Here is a 12,139-nt window from a genome sequence, read left to right on the forward strand (position 1 = left end):
TGCCTAGAAAACAAGCTGCGCAGAAGAAGTTGTTCTTTGGGTGGGAGGGTGGGCTAGTGGAAGGAGGGGGCAATCTCTTTTTTTCCCGGGTGGTAGGGGGATGACAGGAGAAGGGAAGCGGGTGGTGAGAAAGGTACAGAGGGCAGGGTTTGGGGGCTGGGAAGGAAAGGGAAAAGATTAGGGTTTGGGGATGATGAAAGGGCTTTCTACGGGTAAGGATGGCAAAGGGTGGCAGTGACGGAAAGTCAGGCAACCTGTCCTGTCCGTCTTTTTGTATCGTGAATTGGAAAGACTGCAAGGGGGAGGGGAGTTGCTTGCGCCCTAAAGGAGGAGTTATTCAGATTCATTGCAGTGGGCGGCGGCTGCAAAACGCACCATTCTTCTTGTTTTTGCTCTGCAAAGCAGCCTTTTCAAGGGTTGGCTTGGGTGACAAAATGTCTTGTGTAGGCGTGGGTTTGTCTCCCTCTCGCTCTCTCTCCCTAAGATGTGTCCGGCATAGGCCAGGGTGCCACTCGAGGCCCAAACCAATTCTGGTTATCGCTTCTCGGCCTTTTGGCTAAGATCAAGTGTAGTATCTGTTCTTATCAGTTTAATATCTGATACGTCCCCTATCTGGGGACCATATATTAAATGGATTTTTAGAACAGGGAGATGGAAAAAGAGCTTGCTCTGTCCACTCCACGCATTGACCTGGTATTGCAGTACCTCCAGGAACGGTGCACCCCTTCTTAACCCAGTTTCCAAAAGCAGAACTCAATTCACCTGATTCATATTAGCCCGATTTAATGAATTGGAAGAAAGCATACGTCTTCATATGCACCTCAATTTGGCCCATTCACTTTTCACACTTCCTCCTTTTGTTTTTTATCTTTCACACTTTTGACTTTCTTTATTCATCCAAATAGCAAACTCATCACCACTCAACCTGACCAACTCGGCTATGTCCCCGTGCTGCAGTTCTCTGTCTTATCTAGATCATTTGCAATTGAATGGAATAGATCCCTTTTGGACAAAGTGGATTCACCTGCTGCTGCAGTGACCACAGGTGTGATAAGATCTAGAATTGGCATCTGGTGCGATCTCTCCGCTTCCACTCCAAAGAAAGTTACCTGTTTATTCCTATCATGCATTGGTTTTTGGGGTTTTCTTTGAGTAATGATGATCTCTTTAGTAGTCTGTTGGCGCCCTCTCCTGGAGGAATAGTTTGCTTGCTCTTGGACATTCTAAAAGAGAGGTCATGATAGACATTGAGCTTCTGAGCTCAATTGGGGACAGTCATGGGTGATGAATGTTTGCAACCTACTGCGAAGCCTCATACCGCAATATAAGGAACGTCAAATACTAAGAAAGGGCGGCCTATGAAAGAATTACTACTTTCAATAAGTACACTTAAACGGCTAATTGGGAATAGAAAAACTGTAAAAAGCCCTCTGAGAAAGCCCCCCTCTAACCTTTGATAGTAAGCTTTTCTGTAGTCTGCCTGTTGATGTATTTTCCGTTTGAACTGTGCACAACATGAAGAGACGGAACACTGGCGGCTTGTCACAATGCCCCCCGATGACATCACAATAGCGCTGCTGCCTAGAAAACAAGCTGCGCAGAAGAAGTTGTTCTTTGGGTGGGAGGGTGGGCTAGTGGAAGGAGGGGGCAATCTCTTTTTTTCCCGGGTGGTAGGGGGATGACAGGAGAAGGGAAGCGGGTGGTGAGAAAGGTACAGAGGGCAGGGTTTGGGGGCTGGGAAGGAAAGGGAAAAGATTAGGGTTTGGGGATGATGAAAGGGCTTTCTACGGGTAAGGATGGCAAAGGGTGGCAGTGACGGAAAGTCAGGCAACCTGTCCTGTCCGTCTTTTTGTATCGTGAATTGGAAAGACTGCAAGGGGGAGGGGAGTTGCTTGCGCCCTAAAGGAGGAGTTATTCAGATTCATTGCAGTGGGCGGCGGCTGCAAAACGCACCATTCTTCTTGTTTTTGCTCTGCAAAGCAGCCTTTTCAAGGGTTGGCTTGGGTGACAAAATGTCTTGTGTAGGCGTGGGTTTGTCTCCCTCTCGCTCTCTCTCCCTAAGATGTGTCCGGCATAGGCCAGGGTGCCACTCGAGGCCCAAACCAATTCTGGTTATCGCTTCTCGGCCTTTTGGCTAAGATCAAGTGTAGTATCTGTTCTTATCAGTTTAATATCTGATACGTCCCCTATCTGGGGACCATATATTAAATGGATTTTTAGAACAGGGAGATGGAAAAAGAGCTTGCTCTGTCCACTCCACGCATTGACCTGGTATTGCAGTACCTCCAGGAACGGTGCACCCCTTCTTAACCCAGTTTCCAAAAGCAGAACTCAATTCACCTGATTCATATTAGCCCGATTTAATGAATTGGAAGAAAGCATACGTCTTCATATGCACCTCAATTTGGCCCATTCACTTTTCACACTTCCTCCTTTTGTTTTTTATCTTTCACACTTTTGACTTTCTTTATTCATCCAAATAGCAAACTCATCACCACTCAACCTGACCAACTCGGCTATGTCCCCGTGCTGCAGTTCTCTGTCTTATCTAGATCATTTGCAATTGAATGGAATAGATCCCTTTTGGACAAAGTGGATTCACCTGCTGCTGCAGTGACCACAGGTGTGATAAGATCTAGAATTGGCATCTGGTGCGATCTCTCCGCTTCCACTCCAAAGAAAGTTACCTGTTTATTCCTATCATGCATTGGTTTTTGGGGTTTTCTTTGAGTAATGATGATCTCTTTAGTAGTCTGTTGGCGCCCTCTCCTGGAGGAATAGTTTGCTTGCTCTTGGACATTCTAAAAGAGAGGTCATGATAGACATTGAGCTTCTGAGCTCAATTGGGGACAGTCATGGGTGATGAATGTTTGCAACCTACTGCGAAGCCTCATACCGCAATATAAGGAACGTCAAATACTAAGAAAGGGCGGCCTATGAAAGAATTACTACTTTCAATAAGTACACTTAAACGGCTAATTGGGAATAGAAAAACTGTAAAAAGCCCTCTGAGAAAGCCCCCCTCTAACCTTTGATAGTAAGCTTTTCTGTAGTCTGCCTGTTGATGTATTTTCCGTTTGAACTGTGCACAACATGAAGAGACGGAACACTGGCGGCTTGTCACAATGCCCCCCGATGACATCACAATAGCGCTGCTGCCTAGAAAACAAGCTGCGCAGAAGAAGTTGTTCTTTGGGTGGGAGGGTGGGCTAGTGGAAGGAGGGGGCAATCTCTTTTTTTCCCGGGTGGTAGGGGGATGACAGGAGAAGGGAAGCGGGTGGTGAGAAAGGTACAGAGGGCAGGGTTTGGGGGCTGGGAAGGAAAGGGAAAAGATTAGGGTTTGGGGATGATGAAAGGGCTTTCTACGGGTAAGGATGGCAAAGGGTGGCAGTGACGGAAAGTCAGGCAACCTGTCCTGTCCGTCTTTTTGTATCGTGAATTGGAAAGACTGCAAGGGGGAGGGGAGTTGCTTGCGCCCTAAAGGAGGAGTTATTCAGATTCATTGCAGTGGGCGGCGGCTGCAAAACGCACCATTCTTCTTGTTTTTGCTCTGCAAAGCAGCCTTTTCAAGGGTTGGCTTGGGTGACAAAATGTCTTGTGTAGGCGTGGGTTTGTCTCCCTCTCGCTCTCTCTCCCTAAGATGTGTCCGGCATAGGCCAGGGTGCCACTCGAGGCCCAAACCAATTCTGGTTATCGCTTCTCGGCCTTTTGGCTAAGATCAAGTGTAGTATCTGTTCTTATCAGTTTAATATCTGATACGTCCCCTATCTGGGGACCATATATTAAATGGATTTTTAGAACAGGGAGATGGAAAAAGAGCTTGCTCTGTCCACTCCACGCATTGACCTGGTATTGCAGTACCTCCAGGAACGGTGCACCCCTTCTTAACCCAGTTTCCAAAAGCAGAACTCAATTCACCTGATTCATATTAGCCCGATTTAATGAATTGGAAGAAAGCATACGTCTTCATATGCACCTCAATTTGGCCCATTCACTTTTCACACTTCCTCCTTTTGTTTTTTATCTTTCACACTTTTGACTTTCTTTATTCATCCAAATAGCAAACTCATCACCACTCAACCTGACCAACTCGGCTATGTCCCCGTGCTGCAGTTCTCTGTCTTATCTAGATCATTTGCAATTGAATGGAATAGATCCCTTTTGGACAAAGTGGATTCACCTGCTGCTGCAGTGACCACAGGTGTGATAAGATCTAGAATTGGCATCTGGTGCGATCTCTCCGCTTCCACTCCAAAGAAAGTTACCTGTTTATTCCTATCATGCATTGGTTTTTGGGGTTTTCTTTGAGTAATGATGATCTCTTTAGTAGTCTGTTGGCGCCCTCTCCTGGAGGAATAGTTTGCTTGCTCTTGGACATTCTAAAAGAGAGGTCATGATAGACATTGAGCTTCTGAGCTCAATTGGGGACAGTCATGGGTGATGAATGTTTGCAACCTACTGCGAAGCCTCATACCGCAATATAAGGAACGTCAAATACTAAGAAAGGGCGGCCTATGAAAGAATTACTACTTTCAATAAGTACACTTAAACGGCTAATTGGGAATAGAAAAACTGTAAAAAGCCCTCTGAGAAAGCCCCCCTCTAACCTTTGATAGTAAGCTTTTCTGTAGTCTGCCTGTTGATGTATTTTCCGTTTGAACTGTGCACAACATGAAGAGACGGAACACTGGCGGCTTGTCACAATGCCCCCCGATGACATCACAATAGCGCTGCTGCCTAGAAAACAAGCTGCGCAGAAGAAGTTGTTCTTTGGGTGGGAGGGTGGGCTAGTGGAAGGAGGGGGCAATCTCTTTTTTTCCCGGGTGGTAGGGGGATGACAGGAGAAGGGAAGCGGGTGGTGAGAAAGGTACAGAGGGCAGGGTTTGGGGGCTGGGAAGGAAAGGGAAAAGATTAGGGTTTGGGGATGATGAAAGGGCTTTCTACGGGTAAGGATGGCAAAGGGTGGCAGTGACGGAAAGTCAGGCAACCTGTCCTGTCCGTCTTTTTGTATCGTGAATTGGAAAGACTGCAAGGGGGAGGGGAGTTGCTTGCGCCCTAAAGGAGGAGTTATTCAGATTCATTGCAGTGGGCGGCGGCTGCAAAACGCACCATTCTTCTTGTTTTTGCTCTGCAAAGCAGCCTTTTCAAGGGTTGGCTTGGGTGACAAAATGTCTTGTGTAGGCGTGGGTTTGTCTCCCTCTCGCTCTCTCTCCCTAAGATGTGTCCGGCATAGGCCAGGGTGCCACTCGAGGCCCAAACCAATTCTGGTTATCGCTTCTCGGCCTTTTGGCTAAGATCAAGTGTAGTATCTGTTCTTATCAGTTTAATATCTGATACGTCCCCTATCTGGGGACCATATATTAAATGGATTTTTAGAACAGGGAGATGGAAAAAGAGCTTGCTCTGTCCACTCCACGCATTGACCTGGTATTGCAGTACCTCCAGGAACGGTGCACCCCTTCTTAACCCAGTTTCCAAAAGCAGAACTCAATTCACCTGATTCATATTAGCCCGATTTAATGAATTGGAAGAAAGCATACGTCTTCATATGCACCTCAATTTGGCCCATTCACTTTTCACACTTCCTCCTTTTGTTTTTTATCTTTCACACTTTTGACTTTCTTTATTCATCCAAATAGCAAACTCATCACCACTCAACCTGACCAACTCGGCTATGTCCCCGTGCTGCAGTTCTCTGTCTTATCTAGATCATTTGCAATTGAATGGAATAGATCCCTTTTGGACAAAGTGGATTCACCTGCTGCTGCAGTGACCACAGGTGTGATAAGATCTAGAATTGGCATCTGGTGCGATCTCTCCGCTTCCACTCCAAAGAAAGTTACCTGTTTATTCCTATCATGCATTGGTTTTTGGGGTTTTCTTTGAGTAATGATGATCTCTTTAGTAGTCTGTTGGCGCCCTCTCCTGGAGGAATAGTTTGCTTGCTCTTGGACATTCTAAAAGAGAGGTCATGATAGACATTGAGCTTCTGAGCTCAATTGGGGACAGTCATGGGTGATGAATGTTTGCAACCTACTGCGAAGCCTCATACCGCAATATAAGGAACGTCAAATACTAAGAAAGGGCGGCCTATGAAAGAATTACTACTTTCAATAAGTACACTTAAACGGCTAATTGGGAATAGAAAAACTGTAAAAAGCCCTCTGAGAAAGCCCCCCTCTAACCTTTGATAGTAAGCTTTTCTGTAGTCTGCCTGTTGATGTATTTTCCGTTTGAACTGTGCACAACATGAAGAGACGGAACACTGGCGGCTTGTCACAATGCCCCCCGATGACATCACAATAGCGCTGCTGCCTAGAAAACAAGCTGCGCAGAAGAAGTTGTTCTTTGGGTGGGAGGGTGGGCTAGTGGAAGGAGGGGGCAATCTCTTTTTTTCCCGGGTGGTAGGGGGATGACAGGAGAAGGGAAGCGGGTGGTGAGAAAGGTACAGAGGGCAGGGTTTGGGGGCTGGGAAGGAAAGGGAAAAGATTAGGGTTTGGGGATGATGAAAGGGCTTTCTACGGGTAAGGATGGCAAAGGGTGGCAGTGACGGAAAGTCAGGCAACCTGTCCTGTCCGTCTTTTTGTATCGTGAATTGGAAAGACTGCAAGGGGGAGGGGAGTTGCTTGCGCCCTAAAGGAGGAGTTATTCAGATTCATTGCAGTGGGCGGCGGCTGCAAAACGCACCATTCTTCTTGTTTTTGCTCTGCAAAGCAGCCTTTTCAAGGGTTGGCTTGGGTGACAAAATGTCTTGTGTAGGCGTGGGTTTGTCTCCCTCTCGCTCTCTCTCCCTAAGATGTGTCCGGCATAGGCCAGGGTGCCACTCGAGGCCCAAACCAATTCTGGTTATCGCTTCTCGGCCTTTTGGCTAAGATCAAGTGTAGTATCTGTTCTTATCAGTTTAATATCTGATACGTCCCCTATCTGGGGACCATATATTAAATGGATTTTTAGAACAGGGAGATGGAAAAAGAGCTTGCTCTGTCCACTCCACGCATTGACCTGGTATTGCAGTACCTCCAGGAACGGTGCACCCCTTCTTAACCCAGTTTCCAAAAGCAGAACTCAATTCACCTGATTCATATTAGCCCGATTTAATGAATTGGAAGAAAGCATACGTCTTCATATGCACCTCAATTTGGCCCATTCACTTTTCACACTTCCTCCTTTTGTTTTTTATCTTTCACACTTTTGACTTTCTTTATTCATCCAAATAGCAAACTCATCACCACTCAACCTGACCAACTCGGCTATGTCCCCGTGCTGCAGTTCTCTGTCTTATCTAGATCATTTGCAATTGAATGGAATAGATCCCTTTTGGACAAAGTGGATTCACCTGCTGCTGCAGTGACCACAGGTGTGATAAGATCTAGAATTGGCATCTGGTGCGATCTCTCCGCTTCCACTCCAAAGAAAGTTACCTGTTTATTCCTATCATGCATTGGTTTTTGGGGTTTTCTTTGAGTAATGATGATCTCTTTAGTAGTCTGTTGGCGCCCTCTCCTGGAGGAATAGTTTGCTTGCTCTTGGACATTCTAAAAGAGAGGTCATGATAGACATTGAGCTTCTGAGCTCAATTGGGGACAGTCATGGGTGATGAATGTTTGCAACCTACTGCGAAGCCTCATACCGCAATATAAGGAACGTCAAATACTAAGAAAGGGCGGCCTATGAAAGAATTACTACTTTCAATAAGTACACTTAAACGGCTAATTGGGAATAGAAAAACTGTAAAAAGCCCTCTGAGAAAGCCCCCCTCTAACCTTTGATAGTAAGCTTTTCTGTAGTCTGCCTGTTGATGTATTTTCCGTTTGAACTGTGCACAACATGAAGAGACGGAACACTGGCGGCTTGTCACAATGCCCCCCGATGACATCACAATAGCGCTGCTGCCTAGAAAACAAGCTGCGCAGAAGAAGTTGTTCTTTGGGTGGGAGGGTGGGCTAGTGGAAGGAGGGGGCAATCTCTTTTTTTCCCGGGTGGTAGGGGGATGACAGGAGAAGGGAAGCGGGTGGTGAGAAAGGTACAGAGGGCAGGGTTTGGGGGCTGGGAAGGAAAGGGAAAAGATTAGGGTTTGGGGATGATGAAAGGGCTTTCTACGGGTAAGGATGGCAAAGGGTGGCAGTGACGGAAAGTCAGGCAACCTGTCCTGTCCGTCTTTTTGTATCGTGAATTGGAAAGACTGCAAGGGGGAGGGGAGTTGCTTGCGCCCTAAAGGAGGAGTTATTCAGATTCATTGCAGTGGGCGGCGGCTGCAAAACGCACCATTCTTCTTGTTTTTGCTCTGCAAAGCAGCCTTTTCAAGGGTTGGCTTGGGTGACAAAATGTCTTGTGTAGGCGTGGGTTTGTCTCCCTCTCGCTCTCTCTCCCTAAGATGTGTCCGGCATAGGCCAGGGTGCCACTCGAGGCCCAAACCAATTCTGGTTATCGCTTCTCGGCCTTTTGGCTAAGATCAAGTGTAGTATCTGTTCTTATCAGTTTAATATCTGATACGTCCCCTATCTGGGGACCATATATTAAATGGATTTTTAGAACAGGGAGATGGAAAAAGAGCTTGCTCTGTCCACTCCACGCATTGACCTGGTATTGCAGTACCTCCAGGAACGGTGCACCCCTTCTTAACCCAGTTTCCAAAAGCAGAACTCAATTCACCTGATTCATATTAGCCCGATTTAATGAATTGGAAGAAAGCATACGTCTTCATATGCACCTCAATTTGGCCCATTCACTTTTCACACTTCCTCCTTTTGTTTTTTATCTTTCACACTTTTGACTTTCTTTATTCATCCAAATAGCAAACTCATCACCACTCAACCTGACCAACTCGGCTATGTCCCCGTGCTGCAGTTCTCTGTCTTATCTAGATCATTTGCAATTGAATGGAATAGATCCCTTTTGGACAAAGTGGATTCACCTGCTGCTGCAGTGACCACAGGTGTGATAAGATCTAGAATTGGCATCTGGTGCGATCTCTCCGCTTCCACTCCAAAGAAAGTTACCTGTTTATTCCTATCATGCATTGGTTTTTGGGGTTTTCTTTGAGTAATGATGATCTCTTTAGTAGTCTGTTGGCGCCCTCTCCTGGAGGAATAGTTTGCTTGCTCTTGGACATTCTAAAAGAGAGGTCATGATAGACATTGAGCTTCTGAGCTCAATTGGGGACAGTCATGGGTGATGAATGTTTGCAACCTACTGCGAAGCCTCATACCGCAATATAAGGAACGTCAAATACTAAGAAAGGGCGGCCTATGAAAGAATTACTACTTTCAATAAGTACACTTAAACGGCTAATTGGGAATAGAAAAACTGTAAAAAGCCCTCTGAGAAAGCCCCCCTCTAACCTTTGATAGTAAGCTTTTCTGTAGTCTGCCTGTTGATGTATTTTCCGTTTGAACTGTGCACAACATGAAGAGACGGAACACTGGCGGCTTGTCACAATGCCCCCCGATGACATCACAATAGCGCTGCTGCCTAGAAAACAAGCTGCGCAGAAGAAGTTGTTCTTTGGGTGGGAGGGTGGGCTAGTGGAAGGAGGGGGCAATCTCTTTTTTTCCCGGGTGGTAGGGGGATGACAGGAGAAGGGAAGCGGGTGGTGAGAAAGGTACAGAGGGCAGGGTTTGGGGGCTGGGAAGGAAAGGGAAAAGATTAGGGTTTGGGGATGATGAAAGGGCTTTCTACGGGTAAGGATGGCAAAGGGTGGCAGTGACGGAAAGTCAGGCAACCTGTCCTGTCCGTCTTTTTGTATCGTGAATTGGAAAGACTGCAAGGGGGAGGGGAGTTGCTTGCGCCCTAAAGGAGGAGTTATTCAGATTCATTGCAGTGGGCGGCGGCTGCAAAACGCACCATTCTTCTTGTTTTTGCTCTGCAAAGCAGCCTTTTCAAGGGTTGGCTTGGGTGACAAAATGTCTTGTGTAGGCGTGGGTTTGTCTCCCTCTCGCTCTCTCTCCCTAAGATGTGTCCGGCATAGGCCAGGGTGCCACTCGAGGCCCAAACCAATTCTGGTTATCGCTTCTCGGCCTTTTGGCTAAGATCAAGTGTAGTATCTGTTCTTATCAGTTTAATATCTGATACGTCCCCTATCTGGGGACCATATATTAAATGGATTTTTAGAACAGGGAGATGGAAAAAGAGCTTGCTCTGTCCACTCCACGCATTGACCTGGTATTGCAGTACCTCCAGGAACGGTGCACCCCTTCTTAACCCAGTTTCCAAAAGCAGAACTCAATTCACCTGATTCATATTAGCCCGATTTAATGAATTGGAAGAAAGCATACGTCTTCATATGCACCTCAATTTGGCCCATTCACTTTTCACACTTCCTCCTTTTGTTTTTTATCTTTCACACTTTTGACTTTCTTTATTCATCCAAATAGCAAACTCATCACCACTCAACCTGACCAACTCGGCTATGTCCCCGTGCTGCAGTTCTCTGTCTTATCTAGATCATTTGCAATTGAATGGAATAGATCCCTTTTGGACAAAGTGGATTCACCTGCTGCTGCAGTGACCACAGGTGTGATAAGATCTAGAATTGGCATCTGGTGCGATCTCTCCGCTTCCACTCCAAAGAAAGTTACCTGTTTATTCCTATCATGCATTGGTTTTTGGGGTTTTCTTTGAGTAATGATGATCTCTTTAGTAGTCTGTTGGCGCCCTCTCCTGGAGGAATAGTTTGCTTGCTCTTGGACATTCTAAAAGAGAGGTCATGATAGACATTGAGCTTCTGAGCTCAATTGGGGACAGTCATGGGTGATGAATGTTTGCAACCTACTGCGAAGCCTCATACCGCAATATAAGGAACGTCAAATACTAAGAAAGGGCGGCCTATGAAAGAATTACTACTTTCAATAAGTACACTTAAACGGCTAATTGGGAATAGAAAAACTGTAAAAAGCCCTCTGAGAAAGCCCCCCTCTAACCTTTGATAGTAAGCTTTTCTGTAGTCTGCCTGTTGATGTATTTTCCGTTTGAACTGTGCACAACATGAAGAGACGGAACACTGGCGGCTTGTCACAATGCCCCCCGATGACATCACAATAGCGCTGCTGCCTAGAAAACAAGCTGCGCAGAAGAAGTTGTTCTTTGGGTGGGAGGGTGGGCTAGTGGAAGGAGGGGGCAATCTCTTTTTTTCCCGGGTGGTAGGGGGATGACAGGAGAAGGGAAGCGGGTGGTGAGAAAGGTACAGAGGGCAGGGTTTGGGGGCTGGGAAGGAAAGGGAAAAGATTAGGGTTTGGGGATGATGAAAGGGCTTTCTACGGGTAAGGATGGCAAAGGGTGGCAGTGACGGAAAGTCAGGCAACCTGTCCTGTCCGTCTTTTTGTATCGTGAATTGGAAAGACTGCAAGGGGGAGGGGAGTTGCTTGCGCCCTAAAGGAGGAGTTATTCAGATTCATTGCAGTGGGCGGCGGCTGCAAAACGCACCATTCTTCTTGTTTTTGCTCTGCAAAGCAGCCTTTTCAAGGGTTGGCTTGGGTGACAAAATGTCTTGTGTAGGCGTGGGTTTGTCTCCCTCTCGCTCTCTCTCCCTAAGATGTGTCCGGCATAGGCCAGGGTGCCACTCGAGGCCCAAACCAATTCTGGTTATCGCTTCTCGGCCTTTTGGCTAAGATCAAGTGTAGTATCGTTCGAAAAGGTGGTTTAAGGCTCCGGCCATCTTAGTACAATGATGCAATGCACACTGGAAGGTTGCGCTTGTTAGTACTTTGGGAGGATAGTATATCCATCTAGAGGAAACCATGGCCCTACCAGGATCGAGGCTATTAGACTGAGTAAGTGTGGGGGCTATGGTGCAATGTGCCCCAGGATTGACGACCCTGGAGTGAGTCTGAGCTTGCTGGCTTTGGACCCCGGCAAGCCTTGGGCTCTGTAGCACACCGTACCTTGCCCTTTCATACTTTCTGAGCATATTGCTCTATCCCGGCCTTCTGGCTAGGAAGGGAAATTTTTATAATCATGGTCGGAGGTCCGTTCAGCTTTGGGCTGAGAAACCAACACCCGGTTGGAGGTCCGGGTCAGCTTCGGCTGAGAAACCAACACCCGGTTGGAGGTCCGGGTCAGCTTCGGCTGAGAAACCAACACCCGGTTGGAGGTCCGGGTCAGCTTCGGCTGAGAAACCAACACCCGGTTGGAGGTCCGGTTA

The 12,139-nt window shown here is 46.9% G+C and overlaps 7 non-coding genes and 1 pseudogene across 7 annotated transcripts; all 8 read left to right on the forward strand.

Moving 5' to 3' along the window:
* The first annotated feature begins 536 nt into the window (after positions 1 to 536).
* LOC142274256 (U2 spliceosomal RNA) lies at positions 537 to 727 on the forward strand. The gene has a single exon (XR_012738590.1). It is a non-coding gene; the product is annotated as a U2 spliceosomal RNA (small nuclear RNA).
* A 1,387-nt stretch (positions 728 to 2,114) lies between these two features.
* LOC142274257 (U2 spliceosomal RNA) lies at positions 2,115 to 2,305 on the forward strand. The gene has a single exon (XR_012738591.1). It is a non-coding gene; the product is annotated as a U2 spliceosomal RNA (small nuclear RNA).
* A 1,387-nt stretch (positions 2,306 to 3,692) lies between these two features.
* LOC142274259 (U2 spliceosomal RNA) lies at positions 3,693 to 3,883 on the forward strand. Its single transcript, XR_012738592.1, has one exon. It is a non-coding gene; the product is annotated as a U2 spliceosomal RNA (small nuclear RNA).
* A 1,387-nt stretch (positions 3,884 to 5,270) lies between these two features.
* LOC142274260 (U2 spliceosomal RNA) lies at positions 5,271 to 5,461 on the forward strand. The gene has a single exon (XR_012738593.1). It is a non-coding gene; the product is annotated as a U2 spliceosomal RNA (small nuclear RNA).
* Positions 5,462 to 6,848: 1,387 nt separating this feature from the next.
* Positions 6,849 to 7,039, forward strand: LOC142274261 (U2 spliceosomal RNA). Its single transcript, XR_012738594.1, has one exon. It is a non-coding gene; the product is annotated as a U2 spliceosomal RNA (small nuclear RNA).
* A 1,387-nt stretch (positions 7,040 to 8,426) lies between these two features.
* Positions 8,427 to 8,617, forward strand: LOC142274262 (U2 spliceosomal RNA). The gene has a single exon (XR_012738595.1). It is a non-coding gene; the product is annotated as a U2 spliceosomal RNA (small nuclear RNA).
* A 1,387-nt stretch (positions 8,618 to 10,004) lies between these two features.
* LOC142274263 (U2 spliceosomal RNA) lies at positions 10,005 to 10,195 on the forward strand. The gene has a single exon (XR_012738596.1). It is a non-coding gene; the product is annotated as a U2 spliceosomal RNA (small nuclear RNA).
* Positions 10,196 to 11,582: 1,387 nt separating this feature from the next.
* On the forward strand, positions 11,583 to 11,724 carry LOC142274285 (U2 spliceosomal RNA; annotated as a pseudogene).
* Positions 11,725 to 12,139: the final 415 nt, after the last annotated feature.

Source organism: Anomaloglossus baeobatrachus, unplaced genomic scaffold (genome assembly GCF_048569485.1).
Source record: "Anomaloglossus baeobatrachus isolate aAnoBae1 unplaced genomic scaffold, aAnoBae1.hap1 Scaffold_3718, whole genome shotgun sequence".
NCBI lineage: Eukaryota > Metazoa > Chordata > Amphibia > Anura > Aromobatidae > Anomaloglossus > Anomaloglossus baeobatrachus.